We start from the raw sequence: 21480 nt of genomic DNA on the forward strand, positions 1-21480 counted from the left end.
ACTTTTTTCTTTCGCGGCTGTTGTGGTTCTACCGCAAGATGGTCTCTAGTTTTGTTTTACCTTAGAAAATGTTGTGAAAGATAACTGCACACAATATTTGAACATTAAGGTTACCTTGACCTTGCCATCCATTACTTGACATATTCTATTCTAGCTAGCTAATGTTTGAACATCAATGCTAAAGAAAATAAGAGAAAATCTCCTGGATATGTCTCTTAAACCAGATGCGCACCAAAAGTTACTGGGGTCTATTCTGAGCAGAGACTCATCCTCCAAACAAGTTTCATGGAAATCTCTTCAGTAGTTTTTATGAAATCCTGCAGACAAACCAACCAACATAACGTCCTTGGTGGAGGTAATTATTTGATTTCAAAAGATAAAGCAAAGAAACAATCAATCATGCATGACTTAACATGAATACGGTTCATTTGTGACCCACGTTGTGCCTAGAAGGGGTTTTCATAGCTTGTGCAGAAAAGGGTTAAAGGGTCAGACCAACTCTTTTAGGACTTTGTGCTCATAATACATGATTCCATTCAACTATATACTTTAAGTAACTAGAAATCGTAACACTTCTGTTGCACAATATAATGTTTATAAATATATATATTTTTCATTTCATGTCTGAGAAAGAAAACTAGTCCAGACATTATTTTCGGAGGTCACAAGGCAAAAAGACAGGGAGCCACGTTTTTGGACAAGCATGTAGGAAAGCTCTGGGAACTGTTTATTTATGAATACAAGAAAACAAAAAAGATAAAATAAACCTGAGTGATGGATCACACCAAAAACAAATATACACATTTATGGAAGATTTTGAAGTGATCTGTGTGTGTTTGTGGAATTATTGCGATTCGATCTCAGTATCTCTAAAGTCCAGCTGGCTACGCCCTGAACATAAACACATGCAACACTCAGGATTATCCAGTATATTTTGGTGTTTGGCTTCACAAAACAACCAAAACCACACATAGAGAAAAACTCCAGCCTTGAGTCGAGCTTTTCTGCGAGGAGTCGCTTACAGGAGCAGCTTCCATAAAAGCAGACAGCTACAGAGAGCGTTTAGGAACAAAGTCAGGATATTTACAGTCGTCCTTTGTTTCCAGGGTCTGCTTTTCAGTCTTCGTTGACCAGATGCCAGTCTCAATTCCACACTTCTCAGGATCACATGTTTGGTGCTTAGTGATATCTCAGGGTTTCAGACTGTCCCTGGAGGATCCAGATACAGGGCATGAAAATGACCATGAGCCAAAACTAACCATGGCTGGCACTGCAGGGCCAACTTGAGCTGCAGCAGCAGCAGAAAACTCATCCATGGTAACTTGCTTTTTTTTTGCCTGTGAATAAATGAGGCTCAGTATGCTGGAAAGAATTAGGTCTAGGTTTTCATCCAGCATGATTTCTGATAAATCATGTGAAGTTGGACTGGGAGTGCCTCTCCTCCCAGGGTTTTCCCCAAAAACTTTATTCTACATTACATTTACATTACATCATACCAAGGACGTTAATGGGATCAATCTTTATCTGATTTGTTTAAAGATAATGTACATACGCGTTCTTAAAAGGAATTCATGATTGCTTATAATTTCCCTCTCTACCAATAGAGAATCCTCATCTGTTTGTAAAACTGTTGCATATCGTCTTTCTTATTTAATAAAAAAACACAGACCCTTTGAATCAGTAGCCGTGACATATGGAAGCTCATTTCTGCCAATGTGATGAAAAAAGAGACCCTGTTTCGTGATCATGATGAGAAACTTACTCTAAACAACCTAGTATCTCGAAGTAATGACTTAGTATTGCAGAATAATGATGTTTGAGATACTAAGTCATTATTTTGAGACAGTTTCTCATTAAAATGACTCGGATCTTCTTTTTCATGACATTGGGAGAAACTTGCTTACATATTGTGTTTACGAGCATCTGAAAATAATGAGAATCTTTGACAAAATAATGACTTAGTATCTTAAAATAATAAGAAACTCTACTGATATAAAGACTTAGTATCTTGAAATAATGACTTAAGGCCTCAAAAATCATAGCAGGGTCGATACTAAGTCATTATTTTGCGAAAGTTTCTAGTTAAAGTGAGAATCTTCTTTTTAAAATCATATTGGCAGAAATGGTCATCCATATCATATCTACACCATGCATTATAAACGTATTCAAAATATATTTCTGACTAAAAAGATGTTTTTTCATGTTTGGTTAACACTGATGTAACCCATTTTTCATCAATAACTACTTTATTTGACTCCTGCAATTTTACAGTAATGTTTTATAGGAACAAATCTGTATTTTATCTCATTTATTCGATTTGTTTTAACATTATAATCACAATTCAAACATGTCTGTGAACCATGGTGTTATATAACTGAAAGTAAAGACACAAATATTGATATAACTTCCTCACATGGTGTCATCCGGGAGCGTAGTGTTACATCACATTCGAGCGCCCACTAGCAAACAAAAACGATGTCATCATCATGTTGCGACAGCCATTCTCTCCAGTCGGTGGAGAGTCAGGAGACGAACAAACCTGGCGGTTGTTGAAGAGGCTGTGAACGGCAAATCACCCCAAACTGACACGCTGTTTGCTCTCAGTGGATGTGTTTTCCCTCTTGTAATGGTCGGAGGCAATCATATGTCGTCCAGGACAGAAACAGAGCCAAGGGGTCGACCAACAGTCTCGTGAATCTGACAGAGCAGCTAACGTTAGCGGCGTTTTACTAGCCAGCTAACATTACACGAACTTGGCTTGCAGGTTGCCTTGTAGAGGCTAGTTAGCTGATCTTGCTAACTTGCTAGCCCCTGTTAGTTAGATGCAAACACTGATTGCTGCTGCTGGTGGGAAACCAAGAAGCGAAAGAAGGAGCGTTTAACCTCATTGGTCCCTGTGTAGCGTTTAGCTTCAAGCTCCAGAGGATATCTCGCTTTGGATACACGACCTGAAGGAATCACCGGGAGAGGCCTGTTGTCTTTGTTCATCTCAACACTTCTGAGGTAAATACACTACACAATTACAAAGTGCAAGATCACAAACGGGGAATATTGTAGTAATGGACCAGTAGAAGCGGGCCTAGCATTAGCCAGCTAACGAGTAGCTTGTTAGCTCACCGAGTTAGCATTGCTAACGCTAGCCAACTTATCGCACTTGTGTTGATGTGGAGCTTTCAAGCGCTCGGAAAGAAGTTAACGGTGTCGGATCGAGCTCACACGGGCTGGACGTAAGGTGTTTTAACGTCTCCACCGCTAATTAAGCCAGTCTGACCGAGTTTGGTACCCGGTCTGGCTCACTTCGTTCACAGCACTGTGGCTTTTAAACAAGCTGCACAAACTAAGTGAAAAGCTGCAAAGTGCGAGAAGTTCAGTCCGCATGCAACACGTTAAATTTGAGAAGAGTGAGCTTTGTTTATCTCGGGCAAAGCGCACAAAGTTAAGAGTGGAATGATCTTTTCTCTGTTAGTCGAGGATTTATGTCCCAAATACTAGCAGCATGCTAAATTGATTGACGTCGGGCTCGTTAAAGCTAAATCTACATGTTATTGTCAGATGCCGGTTGAACCGGACAGCTCGCTGTCGGTAGGATGTTTATGGATTTTGGAGCACTTGTACTATGAAAGAAGGCAGGTCTTGTAAATGCATTGACCAGAAAAGGTGCAACAATCTGTCCCTCATCTACACTGAGACTACCCCCCAGCAGCAGCAGCCCTCAGATAAATCCTGTCTTCATAAAGATTACCATATCTAGTTTTTGTTGAAACGGCTTCAGAGATGTGGTGATTTTAACTCTGTCATTTTGGAAACTGTTTGTGGAGCAGTTGAATTGTATCATGTTACACAGAGAGGTTTTTTTTTTTTAATTTAGTCTGTGCTCATTGCTATAAATGGATGGTAAAAACTAATATTTCACTTTTGATTCCCATCCTGGTTTTGATGCATGTTTGGCGTGGAAACCTGGTTATGTCACCGTTTACATGATTGTAAGATTGTAATATTATCTAGGTTCCTGACCATAGGTGACAGAAAAGCTGTGCCTTTGATTTCTCGGCAGCTACCTCAACAAGTGTGGTTGAACTTTTGGTGAAACAAAACTTAATGTTCACTTGGGCATATGCCAGAGAATGATGAGAAACTTGATATGGTGTTCATTTCTCTCTATTAGACTGCTCCAGGTAGCATAGACACGTTTGCAAACTTCAATAAAGTGTTATCATTGTTTCTCATACTAAGATATGCTGTTTACAGGCGTTACATATAACTTGAGATAGTACTAACATGCACTAATTTCAAACCTGAGTTTGACCCAATTTTGTCGGCGCACATTCACACAGCCTCTAGTCTGGGACCGTTCAATACACTCTACATTACTTAGACTTATTTGACCACATGGTGTCTTTGTTTGTGTTGTTTTTCTAGTCTGAAACAAAATTAACATTGAAATAAGTCACCATTCCAAACAGAAAAGACAGTTCAGTGTCCAACCCATATTTAACCAAGATCAGGAGGCGGGTTGGGAAGTCAGGTGAGATGACACATGATGACTGACTGAGAAGCCACAGCCGTCAGCGCAGGGTTTAACCTACATCACTGTGTTTGTTTCAAAGGACTTGTAGACTAGTAGCTCTTATTTCCATCTCAGGAAAATGCCCAGACTGCCTCCCCACCCTACCTGCTAGTTAAGTGCATTCTTGACCTCTCAGGTCTGAGACTGTCCTTGGTGAGAAATATCTTCTCTTGGTCCTGAAGTCAAGACTGAAAAAGGTTTTATAGATCAAGAGTAAAATTGTATTCGGTTGGATGACAATAATTAAGATCCATCCATGTATTTGTTACCCTGTCTTGTTAACCTATGATAACAAAATACATACAAGACACTCTTATAATAATCCCCATATACTACAATAATTTATAAAAGTGCTTTTCCATACGATAGGTTACCTTTAGCGGTAAGAAAGCTGTGATAAGAAAAGAGTAATAGATAATACTTTACCTGTCAGTGTCTTTTATATTTGAAACGGTGTCTTTAAGGACAGCGTGAGATAAGAGTATTGCCCTGACACAACATCCTCAGGGTGAGAAATTGAAGCAACATTTCATATCACACAGGTTACAAAAGTGCATCTGCAAATTTGCTTTTCCTTTTGCACAAGATTCACATACATCCACAGAATGCAACTGTTGACATGCAGCCCATATACTGATACTTGACTTTTTCTAATTAGATCTGCAATAACTCCAACAAGGCAATAGATGATTTAAAACAACTTTCTGTATGAATAGTTAAATCCAAAACCACCTCTCTGACAGTGTCAACACAAGCTAAACATGTGAAGCTTAAAGGTGGAATTTATTTCCGTGCCGTTGTATTGATTCACATAGGGTTATGCATAGGTGTTAGTTTGTCTTTTCAGTGTTCATTTTTAGCAACATACTGCCGAGAGGTTCTTTGTGAGGTAACAGACGAAGTAGTGTGGACACGGGACAGAGACACATTTACAGGTTTCCAACTTACACTGAAAATCTCTACTCTATTTTAGTATTCATCAGCTCTGACAAGCTACCATACTTCTGTTTCAAACACAACCATATTGACTATTCATCAGTCAATGAAATGAGAAGGGCCAACAGAAAAGAACCACAGCTGGTTCAGTTTTCTGTTGACTTGATAAAGTCTGCCACAATACGATTTTGATTCAATTCAAGGGCCTGCGATTGATTTGAGACATGTCATCTCTCCATTAAACCCAATCAGTTACAGGAGCAGCTGCCACCACTTTAACTTCTGCTTTTGGCCATGAAAGAAAAAAAAAAGATAAAGAATTGTGACCAGCTAAGTTCAGTAAAGTTAACTTCAAACTGTCTCAACTAAAACACATAAAACACGGCTCAACGACAAGAATGTTTATCAAAACTACATGATTCAAAAATTGAATATGGGTCAGGCTCTATTAAAGAGCCAGGCTTGGGAACAGGTGAACTAGACATGTGATATGGTAATTTTCAAAATGACATTGATGACTTAGTCTTTTCTTACATCTAACAGGTCGCTGTTCGGCAGCTCTTCTGAAGTGCTGTTGGAAGAGGCAGTTTGATATTTACAAGCCAAGCAGCTATAGTTTTTTAGATACCTATGACTGAATATTTAGAGTCAAAATTCCCTCTGTGTATCCCATTGAAAGTGCTTATACCATGAGCAACTATTGAACCCTTCAGTTCAGTGAATGATGTTGTGTGGGCCATAATGAGCTCCTCCATCTCTATGACTGAGGCAGTATAAATAAGTGAGGATTACAGAATGTAAGTACAGTGATAGGCGGACAATACTGAGACAGGAATGGCATCTTTTCAGTTCACATGGATCAGTGTGATGAAATACTGTTACTGGCTGTGATTATTGCTGCAAGGCCTTGGAGAGTGAGGGATGAAGGCTATCCTAGACTTTGTTTGTAGAAAGCTTCACATTCCCACACTCCTGACTGTTGCTGTGTAACTGACCCCAGGGCCTTCCTCAAACCATTCTCATATGGACAGTGAGATTTCCTGGCTTTGAAGCTCATATTGACCAAACATGAAGGGGGGTACGACGAATGAGATTGGTTATTAAAGATGTCAATAGGGAGGAGTGTTTCAGGTGTCGTGCATTCTTTGAGACGAGACCGGTCTGAGGAGCTCTACGCTAAGGTTTTTGTCATTAAAAACGATTAATAGGACATTTGTAACCTACATTATTAAGTGCTGAGAAATGCTTTGTTAATCACAGTTATTTTGCGGAGCTGATAAGATTTTTTTTCTGGAGGCAATCACATAACCCTCTGAATGTTAACCCAGTTATGAAACACAACATGTAATCATGGCTTATTAGGGAAGTGGAAGAAACCGCAACCATCTCAAAGGTCTTTTTGGATTTGTCAACTGTTTCCCCCTGATTTGGACTGTCCAGATTTCTTTGTACTGCATCCCTCTTCACTACTGTAAGCCAGGGGAGGATGTGGACAGATTTTTTAAGGTCATATTCTTGGCATTTTATTCTTAATTTGCCGAAGACAGACACACGAGGAAACTTGTAACTAGGACTGCCCCCGAAATGCCAATGATTAGAATTGTCAATGGAGAAGCCCCGAGTCGAATCTCATTTTATTGGATCATTAAGCTTTTTATTTAGCTGCATCACTATACTCGGGGCAAATCAGGATAACAGCGTGACAGACTGTAAACTCATTGAAACTGGGTCTTGTTTTAAAATTGCCTAACTAAAAACCCCCTGATGGAAATGGAGTGAGGCAAATGGAGGACATCTCTCGATGAAGTCCACAGGTCCAAGTAGACTGCAGTCTCTTCTATTGTTGTAAAGTGCTAATGACTCCATGGTGCACCAGAATTTTATAACTGAACTTTCACTACTTAAAACAACTTTCTGGGTCTTTGAATGTTTGGAAATTCACACAAAAATTTCAAAAAAATGAATGGTCCTGGGCAAGAACACTCCCACCAGCGCACCCCCATTTATTTTTACCTCAAATTATTTCCATACTTTTGCAATGCAAAGTAGAGCCTGACCAATATAATGGTTGGCTGATATGATCGACCCATATTACCAATATGCGCCGATATGGAAACTTTCTTTTTGGAGATTGTGATGCAGAAAAAGATGCTAGGGACAATTTTACTTAATAAATTCCCAGTGAAGTTTACTGTTTAACTGTGAAGTTAATTGTTAAACTGTAAAATATGCTGCCTCCATTACATATCTTTGTCACAAGTATTTGATAACCACATTGGAGGAATTATTATGCAAAATTACTTCCTAATATCGGTATCAACATCAGCCCCAAAAATCCAGTATGAGTCTGCTCTAATGTAAAGTACTTTTTGTGTAAATCGATGGTAACTTTTACGTGACTGACATCCAGTTTTCAGGAGACAAACCAGGACAACTTTGGCAGGATCTGGAATGATGAGATCTGGAGCACATGGTTATAGAAGGAGTTTTTAATTGAGGTGCAGCACTTGTCTGCTTCAGAGTAAGAAGAAGAAGCCGTTTTAAGTTTTCTACCATACATTGGGAGTACCCAAAGTCAATAAGGATGGCACCAACCAGTTGGCTGCTGATCTTTGATAGCAGCAGGAAGGACTCGGAGGATGAGGGCTGAAGAGAGAAGCTTCTGTGTCGAAGTTGAGTGCTTTAGAAATGATGAGTGCAGTCTGATTTGAATGGGCAGTCTTCCAGGCCTTTTGGGACCTAAAACACTGTTAAGTGGAAAATACTGGGACATTTGGATAATGAGTGATTCATGACATGATTCATGATTTGACGAGCCTGCGCAGTATAGACCGGAGGAAAGGGAAGGGATTGATGGCCCAAATCAGGGCTACTGGTCAAGATGAGTCCGAGGACTTCTTCCTGATGAGTGAGAGTACAAGCCAGTGCTCCTGTGTTGTGTTAAAAGCAATCAGATTTCCAAGCGGTAAGGAAATGTTTGAGCTGCACAATTTTAATTTGGAGGAGAGATTGCCAGTGGGAAGTGTTATTTGAGTCATGTGTCACTTTTTCTCAGATGCCTGAGTCATTTTTTTTTTTTTTTAATGACTTCAGACAATCACAGGCTTGTAGAGGATAGATGGGCAGGTCTAGAGGAGAGAGTACATCTAAAAATGTAGATATGGAGGGATCAGTGGGGAGAAACTGGAAAAGGAGAGGAGGAAGGAGCAAGAGGATGAGGCAAACTGTGAGGGGACTTGCTCAAAGGTGTTAATAATAAGTGAATGCAGGAGGAATTAATAAGCACGAAGAGGAGGACCAAAAAGATTAGAAGACTCTCCAGACGTCCAGCCAGTCGTCAGTGGTGTGTGTGTGGGCCGAGAAACTTGAGAGAAAGTGAGATCAATGAAAGAGGAAATTAAAGGGCTTTTCTGCGGGGAGGTCCAAGTCACCTTGAAGAGAGAGGGAATCCAGGAAATCTCATGTCCTGCGTTATTGCCCCAAAGTCCTACTTGATGACTTTTTTTATAAAACAGACAACAGCATCACAGAGGGCTGAAAGTAGGTCAGATGTTTGGACGTTATAACGCACATGTTAGGGCTTTGATCCTCAAACTCTCAGACTGCCCGATAGCTGGGTCCAAAATCGCTTCTTTGTTCTCGCTTTCACTACTCCTTTATGTAAGAAACACTCAGTAGTTGAGCAGCAAAATTGAGATTTTGGATGCTTGTTAGTCAACATCATTCTGCGTCGTCTCCGACCGGTTTAGAGTCGTACTACAATCATTTTTGCGTCTATAAATTTAAAGGGCATTGCATTGTGGGCTTGTGTTACTTTCCATTGATCTACCTTTTTGGTTCCATTTTTTTTTTAAGTTCAAAAGCTCAGAACAAAGGGTTGAGGGTAAATGCAGCGCACTGTGTAGTGTATAGGAACTGATTTTGGATGTAGCATGAATTTTGTAAGCTATCTTCTTGCTAGTGTTTGGAACAGCACATATACAACACATGTTCTGATGGCTTACTGTGGTTCAGTATCTGTTGCTTTTACAGGAAGTAATGAGGAGAGATGCAGCACTGAAAGACCGAGTTAAGTTTCGGGTGATTGCTGCAAAAGAGCCTGTAATAGGTTATAAAGTCATTAGTGTTGTTGATGTATTAAATTGCATAAAGAGTCTGAATATTTGAAACCCTTTCAATACGTATTTTTCTGTAGAATTGATGCAACCGTACCAGCTGTGCTTTCTTGCTCTTGCATCTGTGTGACTATGGTCAGAAGTAAATAAAAAATAGGGCTGCACGATTAATCATAAATATATTCAAAATCACAATATATATGCAATATCCAAAATGCAAAAAGCTTCTAAATTTTTTAGTGGAGGTGAACTGTGTGACAAAACTGCATTATAATGAAGCACTGCAGTGCTGGAAAGATGCCCTGGGCAACTTATTTGTTCTACAGATAAAAGAAAACACGTCTGGTAAAGACTCCAACAATAGTCACATGATTAAAGGGATAAAATATGATATTAAGAACATATTGTGCAGCGGTCATAAAATCTAAACTTGTGACATCACCAACAGTTACACACACATTATCCTGCCTTTTTGTTGAATCTTATTGTTTCCTCGTAACCTGGTATCAAATGTACCCCTGTGGCCCAGGGTATATACCCACATGAATTTGGCGCATGCTAGCATTAGCTTTTGTACTTCATCTCAACTGAGTTGATTTGAAACGGTGGGAGATATGAATACTTGCAAGATTAAAATTTAATTGCAGTAAGAGTAAATGGTACATATAGTTATGATATACAGTCTCTTGTGTTATCTTTCAAATACTGTGTCATTTAGCAAGAAGGTAAAGTATTTCAGCATCATAAGAGAAATCTTGGTTTAATGTTGGAAAATCATGAGGAGGCTCATGTTGCCAGATAATAATCGGATAATGTTCAGCAGCATGGAACCTGTGTAAACAGTGTAATTAAATTCGTGCTATAAGCTGATTTTTGGCCTAAATCTGGTTTTATATGAAGTTTCTGATGACAGTTAATATGGCCCTGTTCATTTTGAGACTTCTAACTCAAAATCTGTCTGCCTTCACACCTGCAGATATTAATTTCCCTGTGATAATTTACCTGAAACTTTAATTCACTTGACATGCCCTGCTGTTAAACCGCACTCTCATATTGTATCCTTTTCTCATGCTCACTAAAAAATTAAACTCCATATCTTTAAACTTTGATTTTTTTTTATTGCCTGCTTTTGTCCAATTTCTCCACGTTTATAGCACCGTCATCAATCATGTGACGGTATTTTGTGGTCTGTGCGTATTTAATATGCTTTCTTAATGAGTTTCACTCTCAGGGTTTACTGGAGATTTACAGCAGAGTGTGGGTGCGTTCTGCAGTTGTGACTGGCCTTCTTCTCTGTATCTGTGAGGCACAAGGAGCACGTTAATAATTCAGTGCTGTGCCATGTAGCTCTGGGTTGGTTAATGAACACGAAGAGGAATCTCCCAGGCATACTGCTTTGATGTGGGCTATAGTGTGAACGCTGTGTGACACAGTGCGGGGACAAGAGGAAGTCACAGTCTGGGACAAAAAAGACAATAGTGGATATATCATATCTCAAAAATAATGCTGTGGCAGTCACATATGATCTTGTAGGATCTCAAAGATGACTTACAACACATAGAGGAAAAAAGAGGAGGATCTCTCTTCATCCTGTCTTGGGAGAGACATTTTCTTTGATGCTACAGTGCTGATAAAACACTTTTTTAACAGTTCCAGTATCCTTTCACTCATTATATCATTATATCTACAGGAGCACAAAAGGGCAGACCTTCCCTAAGCAGCCAGGGTCTTTCCTGTGATTTAAGGTCCAGTGTGTAGGATTTAGCGGCATCGAGCTGTGAGGTTGCAGATTGTGACCCAATCGATAGCCCTCACCTCACCCTTCCCACTAAAAATGGGGAAAAATGCAAAAGACCCTGTCAAGGCCCAGTGTTTGGTTTGTCCATTCTGGGCCACTGTAGAAACATGGCTGACTCCGTCCACGAGGATCTGCTCCCTCTGTAGATATATAGGCCTCATTCTGAGGCTGCTACTACACAGCCTTCTTTTGACAGTACTTTAGCTGATTGTTTTGCATACAGATTGACGGCAAACATGTTTTCACCATGTCACCATGTCGGTACAAGTAGCTCTCCAGCACACCCAGCCATATTCAGCCTTGGTTTTATTTCCTGTCAGAGACTACATAGGCTCTGGGGCTTTCAGCTCAGACCTTTTCCATCTTGCCTTAACACAATTGCATCTCTTCACTGCCACCCACAGCTCATTGCCTCTCAAATGCCCACCAGTCCTTCTCTGAGACTGCAGCAGAGGTGCAGGATGAAAACCATTTGAAAAGAGGCCTCTCCCAGCAGAGGTCCTGTTGGCATGGAAACGGCTGTCTTTGTGAATGGAGGCTTCTCTTACGCGCCTGGTCAGAGGTTTCCCACTGTCTCATGGTCCAAGAGGACCCTGCCAGACTTCTTTACAAGTTCACCAAACCTGGGTTTATATTGATTTTCTAGTACTTGTTTGGTAATGTCTATTGTTGTGTACCTCAGGTTCTTAACCAGTTGATTATAATAAGATTGTGTGACTGCAGGTATGACGTTTAGTTCCCACATTATGTGAACACAGAGTTCATTCATCTACTGTTCACACTGAATTACAGGGTCAGTGTGGACCTAAAGTTAGAGAAAAAGACTTTCAGGCATTGCTGGACCAATTAGGGAGTCCTTCTCTTTCTTCTGTAGTTCAACACAATCATTACATACATCTGGCAGAATTTCTCTGAAGGGGGTACATGGCATGATGGGGTTGATTCAGAAAATGTGACATATCTAGTGACTTTCGTCCTGTATTTTACTAAATGCTGTGTGAAATTGTATTTCAGCACATCACAATTAGTGCTGTGTCTTCCTAGTTCAGTAGTCATCTAATCTGTGGTTTTCCAGCTAAATGGGCTTTTGCTGAAAAATGGAAGTCACATCTTTAGCATATCTGTTGTTTTCACGAAAAAATGTGTCTTTAATTTCCACCAAAGGGGCTCTGTCGAACTTCCATTTTATGATGGAAGCCGGTCGTTAGTTTATGTTAGCGGACCCTATTTTCAAACTAACGTTAGCTACTGTTGCTCTCTGTTAGCAGAGCAGAGAGAGGCACTGAGACGAGGTACCCAGACCAGCTTCATCAGTGCAGGTTACCGTTCTACCTGTACCTGGTACGAAGATGCCTAATCTGCATGTTAAAGAAATGATGACCAGATTAGGATTACATATTAATTGCCTTCATAAAATACACTTTGCGTCTCCTATCACAATCAACTTGATTATCCAAATACTGTAGTTGCTCTTGGTCACTTTAACGTTAAATGTTGAATAGTGACCAATTAGAATTAGCTGCCATTTTATCAGCCCAACAGGGGTCAGCAAGAATATATCCACTAATGACTCAGGAAAATCATGGTTAGTTAAAAAATGGCACACACCTGTTCCAAAAAAGAGTGTATTGTTGGGTTTCTATGCTGCCAGCCAGGCTATTTATCTAAATTCGTACATGATTAGATGTCTTGAATGGGAACCAGAAAGTCGATGTACTCTGTGGACCAGAACAGAGCACCACTGACCTAATTCTTCACTTCCACATTTGGTTTAATCGACAAAGAAGCCAAGGTCACTGCAGAATCCCGTCCTTGTCTTCTCCCTGCCTCATAGGTGTCTAGTCTACAGTTGGCTCACTCATCATCGGCTGTCCTTCATGCTTTTTCCAAATTCTGAGACCAGAAATGCTGATTAAAAGTGTGAATTGAGAAAATAATAATCCAATCCGACCTTTCCAATTGTAAAACGTTGTAGTTAGTCTGTTTTGAGGCTTCTGTACATCTGACGAACTGAAAATGAGGTAACTTTTTCTCTGTGCAGTTTGCCAACATAGATACTGCCTAGAAAATTGAAGTTATGCAGATCACAGTTCTCTGGCTCACACGCTCTTTCCTCCGGATGAATTATTTACTGTTTACCAAAATTAAAGTAGGTTGGGTCACGCATACTCTAGCTCAAAAATGCATCTGAGTCGATCATAGCTATAAGTAGACACGAATGCACACAAAATGCATGGCTGTAGACACCTTAGATGCCAGATACGGACATTCATTCTAAGTTGTTTATTCCATCAATCATATTTCACCCTGTTCCTCTTCAGATCAAAGCTGAATAAGGGGTTATTTTGGTGTGTTAAAGAATTAAAAGCTCTGCAGGAATGTATTGCTTTGTCATAGTGGGATATCCTCCCTCAGACTTGACCCGGGTGGCTTTCCGCTGGGAGATGCAGGCAGCTGGCAGCTCAGTAAAAGTGCCTTTAAGTCTATTAGAGAGGATAATCCTTGAGGGGAGAGTTCAGTAAACAGAAGGAGGAGGCAAACCAGTCTGTCAATTCACTTTCCTCCTCACTTTTGCCATGTGATTGTGTCTCTTGTACAATCCCTCCCTATTCCTACTTCCTCCAACACATGGCCACCATATGCTTTCTTCATCACTCCCCGAGAGACAGCCTCCCTAAACAAGACATTAAAAGTAAAGAAAAAACAAAAACGTACGCTCGTGGCGTGACCTCAAACTCTTTAACGCTGCTCCAAACAAACGATCTCAGAGGTGCATATTTTCACATTACGAAACAAATGTTAACAGGCATGTTTTGTTTATTTCTCTCCTGCGTCTGTATCATTTGTAACCCACAGTTGTTTTCTCACCTTTGTTGCTTTCTCTTCATTTTCTCCAGCCTCCCACCTTCCACCTTCACTGCCCCTGGCTCAGTCGGTGGCTCAGCATCACTTCAAAGAGGAAGGTCTGCGGAGCTGCAGATAACACTCTGTTCCCCCAAGCACCAGCAGGCTTTTCCAGAGCCCCTACGCAGTCCCTCGACTGACAGGTTTGGCCCCTTCTGCGTCTTGTAGGAAACTGTCTCTGCTGCTGCTTTGCTGATGTTACTACTGTTTTTTTTTTTTTTACTCCAGTACATCTCGCTGCAATTTCTATTGTTCTGGTGAGCCCCAGGCTTAAATGTACATTTGAATTGCGTTGTCGCCTCGCAGCATTTGTTTTTACTCTTGGCACTTGAAAAGATGAAAGGAATTTGTAACTTGTTGGTATTTTCTTAGTGGGATTATTCTGACTTTTTGCACAGGAGTGTTTTCTGTTCGAACTTTTTAACATGCAGTTCTTTTAACTTTATGACGTAATGTAACTAGAACCAACTGTTCTGTTCAGACGGAGCGAAGCAGCTCACAGTATGCAGAGATGATTTTGGCATCCAATTTCTGGCAAGAAAACACACTTATTATCCATTAGAATCGATATAAATTAAATATCATATATGATACATACGATCTGATTCCTTTGTTAAATGGTGGCATATGCATCACATGCTTGCCAAACCTTTTGAGTTTCCTCCCTGCTGTGCTCCTGGAGGTCCAGTTTCCCTGTTTTCTATTTTTCCCCCCACATTATGAAATATCTTATCACACTTATAACAAACCGTGTCAATGATTTTTTGTGATTATGTTTTTAAAATGTCATATCTATTCCTCATATTTATCGGTTGTGTCTAAACAGAGAGCGAATCAGGTAGGAGAGAAACCCCTCCCCGCAGATTATTACACAATACAGTGTTCCTTTTAACTTCATTGTCGCAGGAAAGGGATGCTCTGTGTATCCAGGAACACATAAAAAGCTTTACGCCATAACTTCATGAGCTAATCATAAAGCTGAGGTCTGTTTGTGATTAGAAAAGGAGGAGCAGCCTATCCTATCATGGGTCCTGTGCCCCTCCAGTGTTAGAGATTCGGCATAAGTCACGACTTTGTGCAAATGCATTTCTGAAATATTTAAAGATCATAACTTGTTTTAAAGCAATTTTATATTTTATTGTCTCACGCTCTTGCACTTCTAAAGCTACAGTTGTAGTGTGAATTGTTGGCTGCAGAATAATTCAGTTTGATTCATTACAGGTGGTTAGCAGCCGTATCAGCACTAAATAAATTTAAAATGAGTTTCACACTTCTCTATTACAAGCTGAAAGAGAAGTTCAAGTACTTTAAAGTTTAAAGAAAAATGGCAAACATTATGTTGAAGTTTATTTGCTTATACTAAAGCTGTGATATAAATGTTTCTATCCTGTTATGGCTGGTTCCGATTGGTGGATTTGGACATAATCTTACACTAAACCACGACAAATGTCGTGAACAACGTATGGCAGCTTTATGTTCGAGTACTTCCAAGTACTTTGCTAATGCTCACAGTCATGGCATCTGTTGGCTTATCTGTGTTTCCATGGTAGCAGCACCTTGCAGCTCAGGTTTCTCATGATTTCCTTGGGGATGACACACCTCTTACTCTGCTCTCTTAGAACATCTTTGTCCACCTGTGGATTTCTGTGACACATACTCTGTCTCTAGTGACAAAAAAGGGACTATTATACAAGCCTTCCATGTCATCATGAGCCAGATAAATCCTACCGAATGTACCATTGATATTTAATTACCACCTGATATTATGTAAAATGATAAAAGGAAAATGAATATAGGTTAATATATCAGTCACCTTCGACCTATGCACATCTTTATTTTTATTCTCTGACACATGTTGCTGTATGCCCTTCTCAGTTTCAGTAAATGTATTTATAACCCTTAAATCATAACTGGAAATAATGTGACTAAAACGTCTTTTAGACCTGTTTTTATCTTGCTAAATTAGATATTTGTATGTTGATTATGCGTCATTATTGGTCATTATTTGTAGCTATTGGAAACCAGTTTACAATGAACTCTTACACCTTTGCTTTCAGTTAGATGTACGGGGAAATTTACCAAAGATCACATTCATAAATTCACGCAAAGGATCATTGCTCGTCTCTCCAGTTAGTTGGAACTCTTACGTCGCATCATATTTGCAGACTGAAGGTGGATGTGATGCAAATTAGACACAAGACAAATAGTTTAGTCAAATTTTGTGATACCAAAATAAGCAAACAAAACACGACCTACTGTACTTTATAAATTGCAACATGAGATATACAAATTTAGGGACCGTATTGACCTGATGCGTCCTGTTGATAGTGTGTGTTTGTTCAGCTGTAGCTGTTGCACATGCTTTACTGGCGGTTTGAGTTTTATTTGGTCCACTGTAATCACCTCTTCAGTGTGTTACACTAATTAAACTAAGTGGTGAAAATGCGTTGACAACCTTAAATGTCAAATTATTTATAGTGCACCATGATAGATGCAAAGTCAGTAACACAATTGATTTCGTCGTCATTGTCGTCCTCACCATGCACCTACCGTGATCACCATCACCACTACCGTCACTATTGGTTATAAAACTAAAAATGTCACAACTGATAGTGACAACAATCCAACAGAGATAACTATTTGACCTTTGCAGAGCCAGTAGTGTCTCAAACTTGAAATGGAAACATAAATGGGTGAGAGCAATGTCTGCAAGAGCTTGAAATTATTCCTTCTTTGTACTTAAAACATTTATCCAGCCTGCTAACATGTATGATGTTACGCTTTCATCAAGTCTGCCTCTCATTAGTTCCTGTTTTGTCTTCACACGTCCGCCAGTTAGATATTTTTTTTGGAGACTCACAGCTGCAAATTGTGTCATGATTGTGATGCTCAGGTCTCTGCAGTGAATTCTCCTGGAATTGGAAGGAGAAGCTTTTGAGAAGGTGGGGTCAGAGAGGAAATGAGGCTACATTCCTGCAGTGATTTATGAAGTGTCTTTCATTCTCTCTGTACTGCTTGCTAGTTCGCAGCTGCTCCAGACAGATGACTGAATTTAGTAGAGCTGGACTCATCTCAGCGTAGATATTGAAAGGAAGTTATGAGTTGACACTGTATGGGAAGCAAAGATTAGTGGAGAGTCACCTGTGGCTCTTGAGTTTTTCATGTATAAAAATTCCTTTCCTATCTGCTTGTCACTAATACATTATCCCTGCATAGTTTTATACAAAGTTTGCAATGTTTCCCCCTCCTTGTCATCGCAATTTTGAGACTGTATTTTCTTTTATTCACCAATGAAATATCCTGAACTAGGCTCTCATGTGGTCCACAGAACTAAATGCTCACACACTACTGAATGAGTCACGTCTTAAAAGTGGGTCCAATGTGACTAGACGAGGCCTGTTTTATCATAAATCTTTAAGAGACACTGACACTGCTGTGTGAGAACATGTCAACCGGATGAGGCTCGAAGTTCACACCTCAAGCAGGAATTAAAGACTAGGTTGGAATAACAGTATAATACTCTACAATATACAATATGTTAACATTACAACAGGCTTAACAGGCTCCTCATTCTCATCTCGTTCTACATTTCATGGTGCATTTACAAGTTAAGATACTTAGCACTTGTCTGTTTTTTTTTTGTTTGTTTTTTTCCCAAAGTCGACAAATTCTGGGTGAGAGCAATGATTTCGTTCACAGAAGACTGTTGCGTAACCCAGTGTTTCTCTCAAATTCTGACCGGAGTTACTCAAACTGAACCAAGGCCAGGAAACACGGCAGTTGCATTCCTCCATGTGGACTCATTTTATTTGGCACATCCCGACACAGCTGACCCAGACTGAAGTTGCATGCAGCCGTAACCTCTGTGCTTGCCTCATTCGAAGGCCTCTTGGAAACAATCAGAACTTTTCCTAGAAAGCTCCTAGTTATCCCCCCTGATGATGTTGGAGTTTAAAGGTGGCTTATTTTGTTTTCACAACACAGGAGTTGGCTGACATGTAGCCTGTAAAGTGGGTGAAACAGAAGCGACAGACCTCAGTATCCAAATCAAGGAGAGGTTTTTGGAGACTGAAGTCACGAGTATAGCCCCTTATATCACAAATAAGTGTATATTACTCTGAGCTGTTCATTTTGGAAGCATTTTGGCTTTATTAGATAGTGAATATCTACAGATGGTAAACATGAGATTTGGAAAGAGTGAAGGGGTGTGACATGATCAAAAGTCCCCACCCGAAATTTACCAGTTGTGCCACATGGCACTCATCCCAAAAACCAGGCCCCTGATTTTGATTAATTTGTTTTTAAACTTTCCATAATCCGACAGTAGACCAGTGGACTGCTCTTCAAAACCTGGTGCCTACATTACCCACAATGCAATTTAGTGACATCACTGAAGGCAACTTCATGCAGCTTTCACTGAAGCCACCAAAGGCTCTAAACAACTCTTATGACACATGCAGTGTTACTCCCCAAGACCAGTAAACACACTTAATGTGTAAAATTGGTAGTGCTGTTTAAGCAGAGAGAATTTACGAGAATCAAACAACTTCTACATCCAAGATTTAAAACGTGGATTGTTTATTCCCCATACTTTTGTATATGATGTTTCTTTTTTGATTTGTAAAAACTATTAAACAAAAAAACCCAAAAAAGTCCATTGTTTTAACACACATAAATTCCGTCACAGGTTAGACATAGGTAATGTAAAAGTCCCTCGACAAAGTCGTTGAATGGGCCCGTTTTAATGGCTCTGTATCACTTCAATTAAAGATGATCAAAATCTGAGTCTTTCTTTTCTCAGCCTCACTGTGTTTGGTCCACTTCAGCCTGAAAGTGTAGCAGTGCTGCTTCCTAGTTAAACTTTTATCCATATATGAATAATTTAAGATTATCAACGCTACAGTTTTAAATCAGGAGCTTGAATATTTGGCTCAAGTACCATAGCTAGTGAAAAATAAGCTGAACTGAATTTAGAAGGCTACACATGTTCTTTGAGCGTGTGAAAATGCATATTTAGATGTCGGATTTTGTACCAGCCCAATAACATACCAGTTCTCTCCCTGCAGAACACACAAGCAGAATGAAGTCTAACCTCTCTGTGACCACATCTGGCAACCTCCACTCGTTGCTTCATGCGGCACCATTACACAATGAGCAAAGTATCTCTTTGCAACTCGAATTCTTCACCTCATTGCAAACAAAGCCTATGTAAGAGTTCCTGAATAGTGAGGCTTCCAGTTTGTCGACCATCTTTCTCTCTCACGATTATCAAATGGCAAACAGCTGGATAGCCTGTCTGGGCATCTGCTCATTTCCCAGAAGTCTAAGTCCATATCCAGTTTTGTTTACGTCAACTTAGAAATCCTATTCTCTCTACACAAGCCAGCTCCTTGGCGCTGCTGGGGAGCCTAGTGGGCCTAATTATGTTTGTAGGCAGCTGCTCAAAACCAGCAGCTCAAATTCTCATATAAGAACACCTTTATCTGTGTTTTGACCTGATGCTGAGCAAATTGTACCCTTGGGTACAGAAAAAGCAATTCACTATTGGACGATTACAGCAGTGTTTATTTAGGTTTGAGAATTTCGACGGATGAACATATGGATTGGGTTACAAGGATCACAGGGACTCTGAGGCAGGTTTCTAGTAGCTCTTCTGGTAGAGACCGACTCTTTCATGCTGATTCAAGCTTAAAGCTGAACTACCGAAATTTCATTCAATTTTAATTTACATAATGTGTTAAGTCATGTAAGATTGCATTATTGGGTGCCCCTGAATTTTGTGCTGGTGCACCTAAATGGAAAGATCTGTGTGCACTGAATAGGCGAACTTCACTTGGACTTTAATAATTAGTAAAATCACCCTTAGCGCATTTCTGCATTATAATCTCTCTTTAAATAAATGTTAACTAGCTCAACACCCACCCACTCTGTAACACTAGTGTACAACCACAAATGGACTGTGCGTCTCTGTTGTTCCAACAACTCCAACAGAGTGATACGTCTCCCCTCCACCTTTATCCTTTCAGTTAAACTTGCATTCATATTTTATCAATAATTGAAACTTCTAAATGTAATTATAGCTTTGAATCAGGACCTCCAGGTCAATATTTGGATGAAGAAGTGTGTGAAGATTAAAGTGATTCAGATTAGGTGGGCTGATAATTCAATGTGACGGATACATATCTTATCAACATTTATGTTAATTTAAGTTTGTACTCAGAATTGGTAGGTATCCAAGTACAAGGGCCAAAAACTTGATCAGGGCAGTGGTGTAGGGATACGTAATACATCAAGTGCTGAGAGTCAAATTTCAGTTTGATTTTACATTCATTAAGATGCACCATCATGTTAATGCTGTTAGCGATGCACTGGTTTGCCAACAGCTGCCCCTGCTTCACTTCCCATCAGACAAGACCGAGGAAGAACTGACGCATCTGTGGCGGTGACTCACTGTTGCACGCTGATGCAGGTGTTGTGCCAGGTCGTTCAATTGTTCTGTTGTAGTTTTTTCTGGCAAACCCATTAAAGAGCTGACGTGTTCTGTCTGGCTTTGGGAGAATAACCGGTGAAACCCCAGCATCCTTATCTCACCGCTCTGGCCCCACTGCTTTCTCCTCTCATATGCCAGACGGGCCCATGGCCTGTTAACTCTTCGATGACCTCTGAGATCGCTGTACTGACAGCTCTTTTTCTCTCTTTGTCTACAGAAAGAATCAACCCTTGGAGTGGGACCTGGAGTGGAGAAGACCAATTGTGGCCTGAACAAAGACAGACAGAGAGAACTGTAAGTAAACTGCAACCTGTGAACTTCTCAGGGGTCAGCAAGTTTTTGTGTGTATGTAACTGTGCTCAATACAGTGCTTATCGCATAGGATTACACACAGGAATAGTGAGGTTTGTGGTTGTTTGGAATGGTTGAGAGTACACATGTGGCTTTTGTAGATGACAAAGACGCTGTCTGAATTGCTCCTTTTGTGTCTCAGAGTGTGCTGGTATCAAAATACTACACAGCAGGTGGCCTAAAACAACTGAGAAAACTCTGCATTTGTTAGTCTCCTTGCAATCGTATTTGTATTCTATGTATCTCTCTTTGTCTGTGAGCAGCAGTTTGTCCACAAGCTTTGGTTTCTCAAAATAAAACTTGCAAGACACAGTGAGTA

General features: G+C 40.1%; 1 protein-coding gene across 1 annotated transcript in view; it reads left to right on the plus strand.

Annotated features, from left to right (window-relative positions):
• The first annotated feature begins 2504 nt into the window (after window positions 1–2504).
• Window positions 2505–21480, plus strand: part of fbxw7 (F-box and WD repeat domain containing 7) — a 122890-nt gene continuing 103914 nt past the window's right edge. The window contains exons 1-3 of the mRNA XM_084341071.1: window positions 2505–3003; window positions 14314–14463; window positions 21028–21104. The gene's annotated coding sequence lies outside the window, so the exon portion shown is untranslated. The remainder of the gene's footprint in view (window positions 3004–14313; window positions 14464–21027; window positions 21105–21480) is intronic.

This window comes from Pagrus pagrus (genome assembly GCF_965226575.1).
Source record: "Pagrus pagrus genome assembly, chromosome: 2".
NCBI lineage: Eukaryota > Metazoa > Chordata > Actinopteri > Spariformes > Sparidae > Pagrus > Pagrus pagrus.